The sequence below is a fragment of the Caretta caretta genome, chromosome 2 (genome assembly GCF_965140235.1).
Source record: "Caretta caretta isolate rCarCar2 chromosome 2, rCarCar1.hap1, whole genome shotgun sequence".
In the NCBI taxonomy this organism is placed as follows: Eukaryota; Metazoa; Chordata; order Testudines; family Cheloniidae; genus Caretta; species Caretta caretta.
In genome coordinates, this window is record NC_134207.1 from 92323539 (window position 1) to 92343944 (window position 20406).

At 41.5% G+C, this 20406-nt stretch overlaps 1 protein-coding gene across 2 annotated transcripts in view; it reads left to right on the forward strand.

Annotated features, from left to right (window-relative positions):
- Positions 1 to 502: 502 nt before the first annotated feature.
- The window catches only part of LDLRAD4 (low density lipoprotein receptor class A domain containing 4), a 450512-nt gene continuing 430608 nt past the window's right edge, over positions 503 to 20406 (forward strand). The window contains exon 1 of one of the 2 annotated variants that reach the window (XM_048840182.2): positions 503 to 716. The gene's annotated coding sequence lies outside the window, so the exon portion shown is untranslated. Of the gene's footprint in view, positions 717 to 770; positions 896 to 20406 lie in introns of those variants that run through there. The other variant, XM_048840183.2, reaches the window with a different exon arrangement.

Here is a 20406-nt window from a genome sequence, read left to right on the forward strand (position 1 = left end):
TGATATTCTATGAGTCTATGAAAGGGCCTGTGGGACCTTTGACAGCAGAGAGTTTCGAAGCTCTCCTTACAGGGTGTATGGCGACACCCATTGTTTCATGTTCTCTGTGTATATAAATCTCCCCACCGTATTTTCCACCGATGAAGTGGAATGAAGCATGCATCCCATGAAGTGAGCTGTAGCCCAGGAAAGCTTATGCGCTAATAAATGTGTTCGTCTCACAGGTGCCGCAAGGACGCCTGTTCTTTTTTCACAGTCTGCATCACCCTTCCAAGCACTGAGGCATGGACACCGGTTTGGACCCCCCGTGCAGCGCCAAGCCCTGGCCTGATGTGAGTGGGGGGCAGGTCCATCTGAATCCCCTCGACCGGATCGCAGCGCCCGGCCTGGAGGGTGGCCCCCGCCTGTGGCGCATCCCGCCCAGCAGATGTCAGTGTGGCCCGTGAATCCCGGCGGCGGGGCTGGGCAGGAAGCTTCCCCTCCCCCCGCAGCTTGCTTCCTTCCCCGTCTCTCTCCGGCTGCCTGTCACCGGGAGCCAGACAGGCAGCAGCCAGGGGAGGCGGGGGAAGGAGGCGAGCCTGGGAATGAGCTGGAGGCAGAGCCGGGCTGAGCGCACGCAGAGCCGCCGCTGGAGACAGGCAGCGGGAGGCGGCCGGCGCTGCCTGGGCTCTGCCTGAGACACCCCCCGCGCCGGGGCGGCAGGGCTCGGAGAGGCGGTGAGTGGCAGCGCCTGCCCGGGCATTTCTCCCCTTCGCTCGGCGGCCGTCTCGGGGCTGGAGCCGGCGCTGCTGCTCCCGCTCCCGGGGATGCAGCTCGGCGGGAGCCCCTGTGAGCCAGGGAGTTGCTGCAGCCGCCAGAAAGTGCCTGGGAAAGTGCGGGGAGGCCCACGTTTAAGGTCCGCGGCTCTTAAAGAGACAAGCCCCAGGTTGCTGTGGAAAGGTGGCTTCCCTGTGACCCGCGCGTGTGTGCCCGTGGGTGGGGGGCGCACCGCATGTGGGTGGGTAGCCTGCCGCTCCACCCGCCTGCAGACACACCTGGGTGTGCGCACGGCGAGAGAGGGCTGGGTTCCGGCTTTTTCGCCCGGGTGAGCGTGCAGGAGCTGCCGGTCGTTTGCACTGGCTCGGCGCTGCCTTCCCGGGGTTGCGGTGACCCAGCCTGCTGGGAGAGTGGGCTCTGGAGGAGGTGTCTCTGGGGCTGGAGCGCACACGGCAAAGGGGACTGAACGGTTGCCCTGTGCGCCCCTTTGTTGTTCGTGTTACCTTGTCAGTGGGGGCTTAGTTTGCGTGGGAAGGAATGACCGGCTGTGAGGTGAACGTGGCTTTTAAATCAAAGGCGATGATGATGATATTCCACCTTTTAGTTGGATATTTTTTTTTGGGGGGGGGGGTCATCCTTGCAAAACTCTGACACAGTTGTCTGGAGGGTTTTGTCTACGCGTGTGGAATCACCGTCTTTCACTCCTCCCTCCAGCGTGTTTGTGTCCTTCATCCTTGAAGGGAAATCTGGAAATGTATCGTGCATCTGTTTGTCTTGCTTTGTGGGCTGAATGGATTGGTTTGGTTTGGGATGCTGTGTGCAGATGGGGGGGGGGACTTATTGGGGTGCTTCAGCATAGGTCACTATAAAGGTGGCTTCACTGAAGCTTTTCAGAGAAGAGAACAGGCTTCAAAACTAGAGTTATATTATCCAATCTGCTCTCTGTCAGCATGTTCCTTCAGGAGGGTACTTAAAATAGTCCTTACATTTTGTATGAATATTCATCTGTTGCTATGAAGAGTTAATTTTACCTAGCACAGTGAGGTAATATTAAATGGCAGGTCTGCTACATCAATCCTGTGCTGCCCTGAAGAGGTGTCTGTACTGTAAAGAAAACTGTTCAACAGACCCATGCAGACAACTTTTACAGGATGGAAGGGAGCAGATAAGCATTTGCTTGTATCTGTTGAACTCATGGAAAATAGACTCCTATTGACTGAAATCTGTTTGTTTGTTTTCTCTTCCACCTATTAGCACATGTCTAATGTAGCCTTCTCTGTATCTCTGATCTACCTTGATGGCATTGAGTAGGGCAGTGGTTCTCCAACTTTTGTTCTGGTGACCCCTTTCACACAGCAAGCCTCTGAGTGCGATCCCCCTTATAAATTAAAAACACTTTTTTTATATTTAACACTAATATGAATGCTGGAGGCGAAGTGGGATTTGGGAATGGAGGCTGACCACTCACGACCCCCCATATAAAAACTGTGTGACCCTTTGAGGGGTCACGACCCCCAGATTGAGAACCCCTGGAGTAGGAACATCAGAAGTTTATGGCATGACCTGGGAAGCTAATTTTGCTGTTATATGTGAATGTATGTATAATCTTATAATAGTTGCTGAGAAATTTAAATGGATAAAATACATATTTTATTTATTTTCTTTTGAACCTCACGATGGAATAAACAGGAAACAGGCAAAACCAGAAAAGAACTTCCCTTTGTTCAGTGATCTTAAACTGTACATCTATGATGATGTGTGGTCTAAATTGAGGATTTTTCTGTAATATTCAAGGTTTAGCAAAATGTATTTTTTATGTGTAACTGGTGGTGATTGTGCATGACAGTAAAATCAGGTAAGTAATTTTATATGATACTGAAAAGGGCATTTGGAATTATAAATGTATAATTTTAGAATGCCTAGAGTAATATTTTTTTCAATTAGGACGGAGTCATATTTAATTAGAAAGGATCGGTTTTAAAAAGACTTAATTTTTTTAAAGTGCTTATGCAAGGAAAAGGTGCATCGCATAAAGGTGTAGAGAAAAATATATGCAGGATCTCATTTCTCAGGTTAGCCAACAGGTCAGAAGTATTTCAGCAATAAGAAAGCAGAGGGACAATTACTGGTAGTTATACAGCAATCTAAAAAGAACAGACTTCAGGGAAAGTTGATGAACTAATATGATGGATAACTACAATAACATTTGCTGCTGGGAAATGTTTTTCTGCATTAGAGTTTTCAAACCCTAAGTGTCTTTAATTGGACAGAGTTTTGTTTTGCCCCCACTTGCTAATTTATTTTCTAGGATAACATTCTAATGGCTTTGCATTTCATAGCAGTCCAAAATTGGTTTAAATAAAATGATATTCGTTTTGATGCACTGCTAAGTGGAGCTCTCTGGTGATGGTATAGGCTGCCACTAGCAAGCATGTAGACACTGTAGCTTCATCTTGTTAGAAATAAAAGGGACTCTTTTGCTGGAAAGACATTGAGGGGAGACAGTCTATTAACTGATGAATGTCCCCACTTCACTGCCAGCTGAAATAGTGACAAAATGTTCTCCACATCTATATCTGTACTGGTGTTGCAGCACTGAGTATTGAGTTACTCTGAGTATGCCACAAAGTCAGTAGTAAGAGAATTTTAACTGCAGTGTGTCAAATATATATCTACACGTGTATATACATAAAATACATCTTTATATATTCTGTATTTTTGGCTATGTATTAAATTCTGCCATGTGAGTACGTGAAGATTGCTATTGCACGTACATAATGCATCTCAGTGTGTTCTCTTTCAGCAACCTGAGGTGCCCATACAAAGCTAAATGATGATAAATGTAAGACACACAATGAGTTAACAATGTAAGATCAGTCCATTGGCTTGCATTAATTGAAACATTCCAGGCTCTGACACAATTTTTGATGGATGAAGTTGAGTCTATGTTTCAGTGTCTTGGACATATAAGAAAATTTGGGGAAACAAGAAGAAAATTGGATTCCAGGCTAAGATACAACTGTCCAAACTTTTTGGGAGGCTTAATGTTTATCAGTAAAAATATTACTGGAAAATCTTGAAGTAACTCATCCCTTCATCATTTTGAGGGAGATAAACAGAGTTATGTGCAGTTCCTTGTAGGTAAGATCTTTCAGATGAGACCTTAAAAGCTGAGTTGTTGTCTTTTGTGTGTGTAAATTAAAAGTGCCATGACATTCTTGGAAGAGGAGTTTTTTTGCCCCAGTTTGCTTGACCAGAATTTCATTCTTTCCTTTTCCTTAGCTGTTGTACAACATGCTCTGTTGTGTCTATCTGTCTGGCTCCTGCCCTTTTCCCAAGAAGTGGCAGCACTCAAGTGGTGCTGTATATGAACAGGCCTTTGGTATCCCTTCAGGATGTAGAATGCTGTCTGAATGTAAAAAATTACTATGAAAATCGTCCTAGATTTTAAAAAACACTTCCTATTCAGTGTAAACTTTAAGAGAAATGCACAATTTTTAAGAGTTATGCACTTTTACATTCCATATGTTAACATGAAATGCTATTGCATTTTATTTTTTGCCCGATGATTAGCCTTGGAAAAGTTTTACGCTAGCTGAAGTTGCTGTAATTCAGAACAACTTTATGCATATACGTATGAGCATGCCTGTCAATAACAGAAAGGGACTCTATACACTTCTAGGAGATTTTAGTGCAGTCTTTTTGCAGGTTTGGTGTGCATAACTGCTGAATTCTTCAATGGCGCCCTGCCAGCACCAGCTGTTTGTTAAAGGAACTTGTGCCAATACATTGGTGCATCAGTTGTTGAGAATCCACTCCCTCAGTGTAAACATTCATACACATTTTTCTATTACCCAGCTGGTGACTGTTTCTAAAAATAGCTATCTTGCCTGACACATTGAGACCTGGAAGCAGTCTGCTAAGGTAGTTACCCCTCTGGACACAATGGGAAATTCTGAGTTAATTTGGTTTGTAATTTTGTAGATCCTTGGGTGATCTGCTCACTGTAGAGGGGAGATTACATCTTGGAGTTCTGCCATTCATTCAGCAAACTCTTGCCCAAACCAGAATTATACAGAGAACAAAGTAATTGATGGCCAGTATATAGCAATGTCTTCAATGCTACTGAGGAGAGGTACCAAGGGACTTGCCCTGCAGCCCTTAGTTTAGTAGTCCCATTGAAGTTAATGGGACTCAGGTAAGTACCTCTGGCTTAGTAGGACTGCAGGAGCTGGCTAAGAGCACAATGAAGCAGGAGAAATTAAAGTAAATGAGATAAATGTATGGTTCATGGATTTACTTTTTCCCGTATGTTGTACACAAAAAATTGAATGTTTCAATAAAGAACAGTTAAAATTTTTCAGTTGTGCTACACATATGAAAGAAAAATGTCAACACTTTATTTTAGTGTCTTATTTGCTGACTGCCAAACCCTACAGACAATTGTATATGTATGTAGATTAAAGAAGATTATATGTTGAGTGCAAAATCATTAGTTTTTTGTGGCCTAAACATCTTTGTGTATAATATATATATGCATTTAGTAAAATGCTTCACTAGTATAGGCACTGATTGGTGATACTGTAGGTAGTGTATTTTGTTAGTTACTTTTCGTGTCAATAACTTAGTTAGGCACAGGAAATATGCAGGCACCTGTAATATCTTTAATTACTGGAGTAATACTGTGTAAGTTTCTTCTTCCTAATTAAGATACGGAAATGAAAATTAATCTTTTTGTGTGTGCTATGATGGATCTCAATATTGTTCACATCTGGATTCCTTTTCTTTGAAATCCTATTAAAAATGGCACTTTGGCTTTTAAAATTGTATTTGTGAGGCACTTTCTTTCCACCGAGCTTGTTTTTCAGATGGAGGGCTTGGAAATGACAAAGAATCTAAATGTAATTTCTCTCAAGATTGGCAACTGAGAGCTTTCCCGGATGAAATAAGTTTGCACTGTGCCAAATGGTTGACTTTTCTAGAATAAAAGGGTAATGCGAAAAGTCCTCTGGTTAATATATTGGCATTCCCAGAACCCACTAAAACTCAGGCAGGTTGCCAGACACCACTTAATGAGGATGCAGAATGTCTGGCACAAATCCACATGAACAACAGCAAAGAAGTTTGGGGGTGGGAGTGTGTATGTGGTGGGAGGAGGGGCGGGGAAGCTGCGTGCCCACACCCATTATTAATTTTTAATTACTGTATTTTGCAGTTAAGCTTAACAGAAATCCTCTCCACCAGATTCTGAAAGCTTTGTATGCACAAAAATGTGGACGTGTAAAATTAAAATAATCCTGGTTTGTGGCAGAACTGTATAGGGATTATTTTGTGAGGGGTTTCTTATGTGGGTTTTTTTTTTTTTTTTGGTCAGTGGGGAGGGCATAGAAGACGAATGGGAGATGATAGCTATTTTATGAAGTTTTGTTGTTTGCTAAAACAGAAAAGCATTTAAGAAACTCTGTCTGTCAGACAGTTTGTGACAGTGCAAGTCAGTGCTTGCCAAGAACCAGGCAGACAGACTGTTAAAGTTACATGACGGGGATAAATAAATTACTGCTGTCTGAAAGACACACAGTCACTGCAAACCTGTGATGTGCCTTTGCTTGCGGTGGTTGTGTTTGCTTATGTTTTGCCTCATGGCAAGTCTTCTGCTCTCTGATGAGAATTGTGTGACTTGGTTCAGAAATACATATAATTTGGTTGTAACAGTTCAGTAAATATATCCATCCTATATTTTGTAGCTGTTTTTTAGGATTCTGATCCCAAGTTTGAACCTTCCTCACATGAGCTTCACTCTGCCTTACGTAAAGCAGCACCCATTTCTATTTGTAGGCTTGTTCTGGATAAAACTAAATTATGTCCTCTTTACATCTTGAGCTCCTGGCATTTTTGACATGGTTATGTAATACAGATAGACCTGTGAGTGTTTAGGTGTATATGTCCCAGAATGAACCAATAGAGGGAGGGGGGAAATGCGTGGGGAGTACTGAGACAGTTGTGTGGAGCTCTTTGGTGGTGGTACAATGTACTTTGATCTCTGCCAATGTAGATTTCTAGTTGGCTATGTGACAGGTGCAGCAAGTTCTCCTGGAGGAATTCTGTGCCAAAAAATTAAAAATTCTGCACACAATATTTTAAAATTTTGCATATTTTATTTGTCTAAATTATGCAATATAATCACACCAATTTCAATTATTTGGGTAATTTATTTAAACTACAATACAGTGGATGGAGAAAGGGAGTGGGGAGCACTGGAGAAAATCCCCAAACCCCCTTTGTCTGATAGTAATGTAGTTAGATTTGACCCTTTATTTCTAGTTATTAGTCAAGGAATATATGTAGCCATATGCTCATATTACATCATAGGCAACTGAAGAGCAAGTGAGGGATGGGGAATCACATCACAATTTATATTGGCTACTGACCATCTCCAGAAAGGTCAGTAATAAACAGTTCATGAAGCGCATTTTGATACGGAAATTTTTCAGTCAAAAAATTTAGACCAGTTCTCATCACTAAAGCATCATAAACATTTGTCAGGCCATATTGTCATTTACAATAAGGCTCCTTTACACCATTCTGGCGATGTAAAGGAGCCTTAACTCTTTTATACCTGTTTTATACTCCTGGGGGAATTCACTAAGAACAATGGAAACAATTCACTAAGCAGGCAGGCTGCTATATTCTGCTCTGCCGGAGGGGACAGAGCCTGCCCCACACCAGCCTCCTCAGAAACACCCTGAAGCCTTGTCCCTCCACGCCGGACATGCTGTAATAGTAAGTGAGAGGAACAAAGTCTCGTTCGCTCTCTCACATGCCCAGCCCCACCTCTCAGCAGTGATTGACATCTCCCCATGCATACAAGCCCGCCTAGCCCTGCCCCCCAGTGGTAATTTACATCTCTGCAGGCTACTCCAAGTGCCCAAACCAATGTGCCTGCACTGCCAGGGAGGGGTGCATGACCGCTTTTGTGGCTTCCCTTTGCTTCCCTATCAGAAGTAATTTTTCTGCAGGGAAGCAAAGAAATCTGCCGGGAACATGAATTCTGTACGTGCACAGTGGTTCAGAATTCCCCCATGAGTAAACAAGCTTCATGGTCTCATCTTAGTAGTGGTGGACATTGTGCCCAAATTTCCAAATCAACCATTCATTTAGGACCAGTTCCAAATACGAGGGCAATATATCATAGAAAAGAGACAGCAATAGAATGTTGCAGATGAGAATGAAGATGTATTGGGATAGTACTTGCAGTCCATTCATTATGGTTGGCACCAGCTAGTGACGTGTTTCTTTCATGTTAAATAGATTAATTTAATTTTAAATAAAAGAAGTGAAAATATCACAGTATTTTATAACATAGCCCAAAGTCGACCTTTCAAAAACAGTAAAGATGAAACCTTGAATTTGCTATTGTGTATGTAAAATACCAGGTGCAGGCATTACATCTTATACTTTTCCCATCTCCTGCATAATTTTCTGACATTAATATTTCACTTTGACTGTAACGCTTTCTAGTCTGTATGTTGCTCTAAGGTTGTCTGTTTTTTAGTAAGGTTTGGTGTGGTCTGAACATTTGTGTCTGGCTGAAGATCCTTGCAGCTGAATAGTTCTATCACAGTTCTAGGACTATGAACATGAAATCTATTTGGTTATGATCTTGGAGCAGAATATGAAGTTCTTATGAAGCGTTAGAATAATTGTGAACTTATAAATACAGTAAATGCCCTAAACTTTCCAGCAGGAGAACAAAATGTCCTCCTTATGACGAATTCTATATTTATTCATACCCCTAAAGTTAGCGATGTTTTACTGGTCTAGTGACTGTCTGAGCATCACATTGTTATATTCTGATATAAGGTTACCGTACCTTGTTTTTCATCTTCATTTGGTGTCCATCATTATGATACTTATTGTAACAACTTTTTAATTTTAAAAATAGAATTCCCACCCTGCTGGGTTCCAAAGGATGTTAGAATGAAAGTGTGTGTGTAGGGTGGAGGGGTATTAAGTAACCTCTTTTTATTGCCTAGCTGTGTTGAAATGGTTACAGTTTTGGTTTCTCATACCTAAAAACTATTTGCATTCTTCTGTTTCATGAAGGGACGCTGTGTGACTGAGACACGGGAAAGATATTGCAGAGCAGTCTATTCAACACCTGTCCTCTACCAGTAAGACTGGAGTGAAACCGTTATAGTGTATGCATTAATTAAAGAATGAGCCATTTTGACTTATGACATGTAAACTCCTGTAAAAGTTGCCTGTCTTTTTTTCTGACACCTAGAGCAAGGATTAGTAAGAAAGTATGCATTTGTGCGCCCTCACCAGTAGGGTTAGGTAAAGCTATTCTATGGAGTTTCCTGAATGTAGATGTTTTTGTTTAAAAGAGAGGACATGTTCAGATCTTAATGCTACTGTTACAGCTAGCACTTACTGCTCTCATTTCACCACAAGTTGTTTTGTTCAATATGTTCACTTCCACAGTGAGGGAGAAGAATTCCTTCCATTGCAGAAAGTATTCTTCAGTGAAATTCTATGTCCCGTGCTATGCAGACTAGCAGATTGTAATGGTCCTTTTTGCTCTTAAAGTATCTTAAATCGATGAAACCTTTGTTGGCATTTTCAGCAGAGGCAATAGTCTGTCAAGAGTGACTTCACGGCCTCATCTCTTTTAGCTTAGAATTGAAGAACGTTTTGGGTAGTGGGTGGTGTGGCTTGTGCTGTGCCTGATTTGATTTCCAGAGTTGTCAAGCTGACACCTGTCATGAGAATTGAAATTCACAAACGCTTTTTAAAAAACAAAGTTTTGTTTTGTTTTAGTTTTTGTGCTGCTCTTCCACACATCATCCTAACAGATGCCTGGCCTCCCAGGATTTGACTAGTGTTAAGCAAAATGAAACTGAATATTTGCAGAACTTAGGTGGAGGAGACATGCAGTTCTTTGCCACTCCAAACAAGTGACTATGGACATTTGTAGGAAGCTAATCCCAAATGTTTCTGGTCTGCCTCAGTGAGGAACAATTGCTGATGCACAGGTGTTCATATGAGAGCTTTTTTTCTTCAAAAGTTGCATGGGAGAAAATGTAATAGAGAAAAGAAAGAGTCTTTACCAACTGCTCTTCCCGCAGTGTCCAATGTATAATGTTGTGTGAGTGTGTGTGTGTAAGTGAGAGAGAGATGTATTGGGTTTTACCCTCAGTCCAATACCCAGCCAGCTGTAGAGTCTAGTAAAGTGGGGCCTGTGCCTCCTCCCTTTCCCACAGGCTCTGTGTTAACTTCTGACAAGACCTACAGACAGAACATAAAGCTCCTGCCACTTCATACTACTCCCCCCAAGGTGCATCTCAGGTGAGTTCGTATGTTCCTATCAGGCTCTCATGGCTTCCTATTAGTGCTTTTTTTTCCCCATTGTTTTTTCAATCTGGAGTTAACCTAAACAAGACATTCAGTGAGTCAAAGCCTCCGCCACCTAGTGTCCCTTTCCACCCCTTCATTTACCCCTCACCCTGTCAGCCTAACTACAGTAAACTCAGGCATACATCCCTGTGGGATTCTGAGGAAGAAGGGAAAATGTCATAATCTTCTTTGGTGTCCAACTCTGAACTTGTCTTTCTGAGGAGTTTTTTTGAATGCAAAGGCCAGGGCATGAGCCACTTAGAGTAGCAGTCAAGGCATTACACTTGTCTGAGGATTCTGTAACACCTACTGCCTTCCCAAAAAGAAAAGAGATTTCGGTACTGTTTCCTATTAGAGGAAAGGATTGATGTTTTGGGCAAAATGCATATAAGCTCTGTAAGGAGGAAAAAGAACTGGGTCTCCTTGCCAAAAACCATCCCTATACTGCAGGGTGCTCTAAGATATGTTGTGTTTCCTTACATGAAGCATCTTCTTCTCTGTGTAACCATCTGACAAGAAGATAGCTTCTGTATTAACAAAATACATAATCTAAGGGTTTGGGAGCAGCTTTAATTTCAGTTTTTGTCACAAGAGCTCTTATCTCATTTAAGGATGTTGAGAAGGTGCTAGCCTCCCTTGAGAGGAGGAGAAAGAGACAAATTAGCTACTGCCTTTCTAGCTGACGCCTCTTTATATTTGCTAAACCCATGGGCAGTGGAGCAGTAGCTGATAAACTTCCTTGGTCACTGAGTTTAGGAACAACCTAAATCTCCTCTCCCTACTACTACTACTGAGTAAGTATACTTTTTGGGGTAGCCTATATAAAATAGTTTTAAAGCAGGGAATTATATTTTTAAGTCTAGACAAGTTCAGATATTTCCAAGATTGGCCAGGCAATTTCTGCTTAAAAGTTGAAAAACTTCTTTAGAAGATCATACCAGCCTCATAGATCTTCCCAGTTTGTGACTTGGTGAGCTACAGTATATATTGAAGGGACAAGAGACGATGCTTGGGAGGTCCCCATTCCAGTATTTCCAGTTTCTGACTTCCTGCATTTGCTACACTCTGACTCCCCTAAACTTGTTCCGGTGTCACTGGATGGGTAGTTTTACTATTTTCTCAGAGTGGGGGAAAAAAACTATCCAACAAATGGGTTCTTGCTGTTTTTTTCAGAGAGTTACTACATAAAATTTACCTCAATTTTCCTCATTTCAATAAATGTGTCCCTGAACCCTGCCAAAAGACATGCTTATAAGCAAGTGTGTCCCATTCCTCCTAGATATTTGTGCTAGTCTTCATGTCCCTTCTGAGAAGTTAGATGAAGACATTTACTCTCTAGTGCTGAAGGATATAGAAGCTTCAGAAGTCTTGCATTTGAAATGGTTAAACTGCTTTTTTAGAAATACAAGAAATTCCAGATAGAATCTCTTTGTTCTCAGTAGTAGCTGTACAACAGAGAACTTTTAGCATCTACAGATCTGAAAAGTGCCTCGCTTTCATAATACCTATTTCAGCATCTTATCATAAATATTTAAGATTCAAGATCACCCAGTCCTTTCAGTTTTCACCAAGCTCTTCTAGCACAACTCCATGAATGTTCCCCTAGAATCTGATCGTAGTAGCAGCCACCTCTAATAGGGAGGCTTTCTGTACTGTCATTTTTATACAATTGCTAAAAGTGAAATTTATTTCATAGACCCGTGTTGTGATTCAAAAAAATGTGCTCCCTTCTTTCATCGTAAGGGTTTATAATAAGACGTCAAGAAAGAACTAATCCACCTGGGAGCTTGCGTCAGTGCTTGGGAGAGCCATATGTGACTGCTTCAGACAAGGCTTCAGAAAATGGTTCCTCTACCAACTAAGGTGCCCTCACAGACCCATCCATCTGCCAGACAGTCCTGCAACTCATTGGCTTAATGACTTTTGTCTTTGATTTGATGTCTCTTCACAGCAGAGCTCCACTTTCCTCCCTGTAAGTGGTCTCACAAATTTCACGCTTTGGAGAAGAAACTCTCCATTCTGGAGAACGTCAGGAAGTCTGTTCTCTGGTCAACCCAACCTGCTCATCTTCTCCAGGGAGCTGGGCTCCCCAGTCCTGATGAGACTACTTTTAATGATACTCTCGTCTTCTTGGATAGGGAGCTTGTGCAAACCAGGCGTCTGGGTAGAGAAAGGCTCAATAGATTGCACATGAAACAGGTCTGACCTCACAAGCAGGTAGAATCCAGTCAAGCTGCTACGACTTAAAGTTTTATTTTAGCACACAGAGCTGTACGAGGATTTGCTGTAACAGCAGTTGGAAATCTAATTTGCATAACGGTGTATAAACTAGATGCTTACAAATTTCACCTTATTGCTTAATGGAAATGCTTGTCAGACTATTGAGGTGTCCATGGCCTGCAGTATGTGTGTGTGTGTATGTATATATATATATATATATATATATATAGAGAGAGAGTATATATATTTGTATTCTTAGATGACCCTGTAGAGTTAAGAGCTACAGGAATTATGTGCTGTGGGGAGATAAATCCTGTAAACTTCAGATGGTGCTTGTACTTTTTGTGGTAAAATTGTGCCCATTGGGACCAGCTGTCACAGGATCAATCAATCCTTTTTTCCAGCCTCTCTCTCTCTTATTTTGTTTATTTTTAGGCTAAAGGGGCTAAGTCTCTGTTGCAAAGTCTAGGCTGATCTCTGATTTCTAATCCTTCCACCAGCCAAACAGTCGAGCTGAGAAGAGAGAAAAACTGCTCTCGGTAGCAGTACAGCTTGATTCTTTATTGTGATGATCAATATGTACGGGCTGTGCTGCCTCAACAAGTCTACTGGAAACATAGAAACCTGGAGGATAAAACATTTTATTTTATTAATGGTAATTATATGAGTAAATCTGTTCCTGTACTTTGAGCAGAGGTAATTCTGTCTCTAATACTTAAAAAAAAAAAAATTGTACAGCAGAAGAATAGTAACATAAATCTGAAGGAAGATACAAGCAGTGAGTCAGTCCTGGAAAAGAATTGATGTGCAAGGACTCTTACTCCAGTGTAGTTTCATTGATTTCAGTGGGATTCTGTGTGGGAGTAAGAGCCCTCCCTGCTTGAATCAGTTTGCAGAATTCAGGGTTTAGGACAGTAACCTGCAGGGGGTGAGAGATAAGAAGCACAGAAAGTGAGTTTAGCTCTTCCCTGTGGGCTGGAGATAGTCTTAGGGCGATATTTTTAGGTAGAAGAAATGCGGGTTGTGGTGAATGCAGATTGCAGTAGGAGGGGGAACTCTCGTAGCATCAAGCATGGAAGAGGGGAGCTCTACTTAACAAAGCTAAAGAAGAGGAGGGGCAGTTGTTCTCCCCTCTCTCTTAGCTTAAAGTCTGATTATATGAAGGGGTGAGGGTGCTAAGGTCTTCCTAAAAGAACACTTTTGACCCTAATGTTTGGCTGTCAAAGTCTTCATTTCAAGACTTGAGCATGGTTTTTTTTCCTACTTTCTGAAAAGCTTCTATGTAGGCAGTAGCTTTGTCAAGCTGAAAAACCCCTAGCACTGTAGAGAGGGGATAGGATGAAAACATAGAATGGGTGCAGAGGGGAGTGACTAAAAGCCAGTTTACTAAAGGTTCAGAAGATGAGCGCTGAAAAAGTGAGAGGTTTATGGCAACTCCTGTGGTAGGTAGGAGGAAAGATTACCTACACTAGCGTGGCTGGAAGCTACTGTGGGTGTGCAATGAAGTTGGGACACTGTGTTTGAAGCAATCCCTGCTATTTTATTTCCTTAAGGTGTGTTCTTTTAAAGGGCGTCTATATGATTCTATAGTCTCTTGCCGTGTACTTCCTGTGAAGTTTTCCAGTTGGAGGAATACTTCAATGATATGTGCCAAATATATATAGTTATACACACATTTTCTTCATTGCTTTTAGCATAATAATACCATCTGGTGCCAAAGAACCACTGCCAATCCTCCTCCTCCATATTGTATAGCAGCATGGAGTATCTTGTTTTGCTTGGTCTCACCAGTATGCAACTTTGTGTAGCTGTACCTGGTCACCACTGATGAGGAGTTAAGATACCTTCACCGACAACTAGAGCTAAGGGGGAACTGGATTTTTCATTTCATGGGAAAATCCACATTTTTGAATTTTTTCCATTCCAAAATGGAACAAAACTTATATTTTTAAAAATTACCCACAAAATTAAATTCTTAAACCAGTTTCATTTGGAGTTGATCTGATTTGACTCTTGTTTTCCATTTTATATTATAATTTATAATATAAAAAAGGTTGAAATAAAAAACAATTTGAAAACAAAAAATCAAAATGTTCCAATGTCGGAAATTTTGACCTTATCAAAACAAGCTTTTTCAGTTGTGTTGAAATGGACAAGGTTCCATGAAACTTTTGACAAAATCCACTTTAGGTTCTAATGGAAAATTTCCAACCAGCTCTACCTAGAACTCTTGTGTTTTGTGGGCTTGTCTCAACCTCTGTTATTTTAACTTTATTTGTTTAAGATCTTTCACTTCCTTGCAGTCTTCCCTTCTAGCTCAATGCAACTTTACTTCAGTTATATCTGGTCTCCTCCATGGGAGTCAGTCACTAAGCCCCTTTATTTCTGGTTAATTTCTTGACAACTTGCTTCCTTTTCACAGTTGTTTTACCACACAAGATCTTCTGTGGTCCTGCTAGTCTGTCTTCCTGATGAAATTGTCTGCTGTTGAATATGGTTACTCTGCCTTGGTTATCAGTTGTTTTAACCTCCTTGTTACTATTTTCAATTGCAGGTATATTTGACTATCCACACATCATATATTAGTTTACCTGCTGCAACAGACTCTCCTGTTTCATTTATCTACTACTAATTCTACATGGTTGGTTGTTTCCATAGTCTGGAGAGGACCTGGGTGAAACATAATCAATCTATTTGAATTTGTTCTCTTGTTTGTAAGGTGGGCTTAATTACAAGCTAAAACTACATTTAGTTTCTTAAGAGCATAGAACTGGAGATATCAAATCACTGATCCATTTAGCCAGGTGCCCTTCCCCTAACAGTGGCCATTATCGGATGGTTCACATGTGAACTTCCTACCATATGATGCTCCTGTCCATTTACTCAAAGGTGCTGATTTAGGAGGGAAGATTACCTTCCTGAATCTCCTCTCCTTCCCCTTGCCATTTAGCATGTGATTTAATAATCCTTATCATTATTGAAGTTGATGTCAGCTAAACAAAATTTGTGACACACAGGATATGCAGACAGTGCTCTTATCTGGAGTGAATTTTCAGCATGAGGTATGCAGTTAAATCTTGAGGCACTAGTTGAAATTTTAGGTCACTCTCCTTAATTTATGACACTTCTAAGGAGAGAAAAAAGAGGTAATGCTATTTGCTAACATGGGAGAGTCATCAACCTTGCTGCTTAGCGTCTTTTTTGTTTGGTATTGTTTTGTATTACAACCTTCATGCAATTTAGGTGTAGTTTTTTTTTAAAAAAGTCATTGTCTTCTGCTTTGAAAGACAAAAATTCTTATATGAAAGTGTATACGCTTGTTTTGTGTATGCAATAGATTTCAATGGTTCTGGACTGGATTACTGTGTTATTGTACATTTGTACTGCATTAACTGTGCTAAATGTTTAACAGGCAATATGTTTAGGGCCTGTACTATGTTTGACATTAATAGTGAAACAGCCAATAGTGAATTACTGCACTAGGGTTCTGAACAACTGAAAAAGGGAGAATATAATATAAAGTGCACATAAAGTGTAACTTCTGGCGGCATGAGTTGGCCAGAATAATCAGCTCACCTTTTTATGTCTGTTTAGCAGTCTACTGGCTGACACAGCATCATTTTTGTTTGAAGGTTTTTATAACAAAGTAAATGACGTGCTACAGGGCACAGTTGTTTTCTGAACATCACTTTTAGAGTTGGAACCGTAGGCTGCTGGATAAACAAGTCATGTTCTAATTAGGTATGTCTGTTTTCAGCAAAATGATGTCAGAATGTAAAACCATCAGATTAATTAGGGCTGGATTAAAGCAGCATAAGTGTGTCATTGTGCAATTTCCTCCGCAGTAATGGTTTATATGCTTGGTACTATGAACATGTTCTCTTTGTAGTGGATTCTAATATCTAAACTGTATCAGTAAATGTATTCACCTAAATTTAGGTTATTGCAGACTATGTACTATATGTATTTTATGATTTTTAAATCAGATTTTGTACTTTTTTGATCATCTAAGCACTACACCCAGATGGACAGACATTCTTTCCTTAACCTGTGTATTATATAATTTTAATATTAGCTTTAATAAAATTTTAATACTTGTTCTTATCAAAAGGTATCTCAAAGTTATCCAGGAGAAAATTGGTATATATTGTAAAATGTAGTTTGTTAAATAAAAACAATTAAATTCCCCAGGAGATGTTTCTATACATCTGTTTTCTCTTAAACATTTAGAAAAAGAGAGCGGCATAACCATGTATATTGGTAATTTTGGGTATCGTTTTTTGTCATTTTGAGTTTAAAGATGCTGTAGAGGGTAATAACAAATAGAAAACAAAATGAGTTTCTAACTTTCTTGGGGGCATGTTTCAAAAGTTCATGAATGTTTAGAATGTGATGTGAGCTAATTGCAAAAATAAATACGAAATTTGAAAGATTCTGAAGTCAGTTTTGTATAACTGTTGAGATTTTTGCAAGTATCGGTATGCTCTAAATTGTAGCTGTATATTCAAACATCTTTTCTCCTCACTCCCCACCCTTGCTTCTCAAGCATTCAATAGGAAACAGTGATTCTGTCTGGGGACTCCTCTATATTGCTGTTGCCAACTTTTCCCCATTCTCTACTACTCCAGCTTCCGTTCCTCAGTTCCATCTTTCCAATAAAATTTTTGCACAAACATCAAGGGCAAAGTCATGAGTCTGCTCACACAATCACACAAGTGGTAAAGGGGCATGATGAGACCATTACTTCTGTGACAGGGTGGACTAGGCCCTGTGGACCCCTGCTGGAGGCCTTGCAGCCCTGCCACATCCCAGAAAAGGGCAGTGGAGAGGATCCGCCAAGCTGCCTAGAGAGGCTGTCTGGGGCTCAGCTAATCAGGAAAGAGGCTGCAAGGAGCAGCCAATCAGGGCCCAACAGGTCCGTTTAAAAGGAACTGCAGGGAGAGAGAGAGAGTTAAGTCTGCTGGCAGGGCCTGTGGGAGTCTGAGAATCGCTCCTGGCTGGCTACTGGGACTAAGCAGGAAGTTACTTGTGGGGACTGGGGGCGTGAGGAAGGAGCTTCTGGCTGGCTGCTGGGACTCATCTAAGATGGCTAAGGGGAAGTGGCCCAGAGAAATGAAGAGCAGCAATTAGTAAAGGGACACAGCATGAGGGTGCTATAGAATCATAGGACTGGAAGGGACCTTGAGAGGTCATCTAGTCCAGTCCCCTGCACTCATGGCAGGATTATCAAAGACCGTCCCTGACGTGCTTGTCTAACCTCCTCTTAAAAATCTCCAGTGATGAAGATTCCGCAACCTCCCTAAGCAATTTATTCCAGCGCTTAACCACCTTGACGGTTAGGAAGTTTTTCCTAATGTCCAGCCTCAACCACCCTTGCTGCTATTTAAGCCCATTGCTTCTTGTCCTATCCTCAGAGGTTAAGGAGAACAATTTTTCTTCCTCATCCTTGTAACAACCTTCTATGTACTTGAAAACCGTTATCATGTCCCCTCTGTCTTCTCTTCTCCAGAATAAGCAAACCCAATTTTTCCAATCTTCCCTCATAGGTCATGTTTTCTAGATCTTTAGTAATTTTTGTTGCTCTTCTCTGGACTTTCTCCAATTTTTCCACATCTTTCGTGAAATGTGGTGCCCAGAACTGAACACAATACTCCAGTTGAGGCCTAATCCGCGTGGAGTAGAGCAGAAGTATTGCTTGTCGTATCTTGCTTACAACAACACTCCTGCTAATACATCCGGGAATGACGTTTGCTTCTTTTGCAACAGTGTTACACTGTTGAATCATATTTAGCTTGTGATCCACTATGACCCCCATATTCCTTTCTGTAGTACTCCTTCCCAGGCAGTTATTTCCCATTTTGTAGTGTGCAACTGATTGTTTCTTCCTAAATGGAGCACTTTACATTTGCCCTTATTGAATTTCATCCTGTTTACTTCAGACCATTTCTCCAATGTTTCCAGATTATTTTGAATTTTAATCCTATCCTCCAAAGCACTTGCAACCCCTCCAAGCTTGGTATTGTCCACAAACTTTATAAGTGTATTTTCTATGCCATTATCTAAATCATTGATTAAAATGTTGAACAGAAATGGACCCACAACTGATCCCTGCCGAACCCTACTTGATATGCCCTTCCAGCTGGACTGTGAACCACTGATAACTACTCTCTGGTAATGGTTTTCCAACCAGTTTTGCACCTATCTTATAGTAGCTTCATCTAGGTCAGAGGCAGGCAAACTTTTTGGGCTGAGGGACACACCGGGTTTCCCGTGGGCCGTAGTTTGCCCAACTCTGATCTAGGTTGTATTTTTCTAGTTTGTTTTTTAGAAGGTCATGCAAGCCCGTTTCAAAAGCCGTACTAAAGTCAAGATCTATAACATCCACCGCTTCCCCCCCATCAAAGAAAGCTATTAGGTTGGTTTGATATGCTTTGATCTTGATAAATCCATGCTCACTGTTACTTATCACTAGAGCTCCATGTTTGTCACAGAGGTTGTGGAAGTCATGGATTCTGTGACTTTCTGTGACCTGTGCGACTTCTGCAGTAGCCAGTGTGGCTGACCCCAGGGCCACCCAAGCAGTTTGCTCCAGGGCCAGCTTCTCAGGCAGCCGCTGGGACAGCCGCAACAGCCACTCCTGGGAAGCTGGTGCCGCTAGCCTCTGGTGCCCCCTCCCAGCAGCAGCTCCCTAGATGCCCTCCCCGCAGCGGTCCCTGCCCCCCCTCCAGATTTAATCACAGTTATTTTTAATATGTCATGGACAGGTCACGGGCCGTGAATTTTTTTTTTTTTTATTGCTCATGACCTGTCCATGCTTTTACTAAATATACCTGTGACTAAATCGTAGCCTTGCTTGTCACCTTTTATCTTCTAGGTGGTTGCAAATTGCTTGCTTAATTATTTGCTCCATTATCTTTCCAGGTACTGAAGTTAAGCTACTGGTTTGTAATTCTCTGGGTTGTCCTTATTTCCATATTTTTATAAACTGGCACTATATTTGTCCTTTTCCGGTCCTCTGGAATCTCTCCTGTATTCCATGACTTTTCAAAGATAATCGCTAATGCCTCAGATATCTCCTCAGTCATCTCCTTGACTTGAAGACATCTAACTTGTCTAGGTAATTTTTAACTTGTTCTTTCCCTATTTTAACCTCTGATCCTACCTCATCTTCACTGGCATTCGCTGTGTTAGGTGTCCAATCGTTTCTTCCCTTTTTGGTGAAAACTGAAACAAGAAAGTCATTTAGCACTTCTGCCATTTCCACATTTTTCAGTTATTGTTTTCCCCTTCCATTGAGTAATGGGCCTACCCTGTCCTTGGTTTTCCTCTTGCTTCTGATGTACTTGTAGAATGTTTTCTTGTTATCCTTTATCTCTCTAGCTAGTTTAATCTCATTTTGTGCCTTGGCCTTTCTAATTTTTTCCCTGCATACTTGTGTTATTTGTTTACATAATTTGTAATTTTACCTAGTTTCTACTTTTTGTAGGACTCTTTTTTGATTTTTAGATCATTGAAGATCTCCTGGTTAAGCCAGGGTGGTCTCTTGCCATACTTCCTGTCTTTCCTACGCATTGGGATAATGTGCTCTTGTGCCGTTAATAATGTCTCTTTGGAAAAACTGCCAACTCTCTTGAACTGGTTTTCCCTTAGCCTTGCCTTATACTTAAAGGGTTACTGAGTTGAGACCCAGTGCAATGGGTGGGACTGGGTCCCCCCCTACTACCACCAGCCACTGTCGGGGAGTGGCTACACCCTAAGGAAGGGAGTAAGAACTGTGGCACCCTAGGGAAGGGGGCTGCCCAGGGACTGCTCAGCGGGAAGCTGTGGTCAGAGAATGGAGTCCAAGAGGGATGGCTCAGCAGGAAAGCTGGGGTCACTGAGGATGCAAGTAGAGGGAAGGAGTCCCCAGGGAAGAAGCCCTTAGGGCACTGCTCAATTCCAGAGTACGACCCTTGCTACCTAGCTGGACCAAGCAAGGGTACTGTGATGGGCACTGTTGGATTGGTTAAAGACTACGTGCAGAGAGGGCTACAG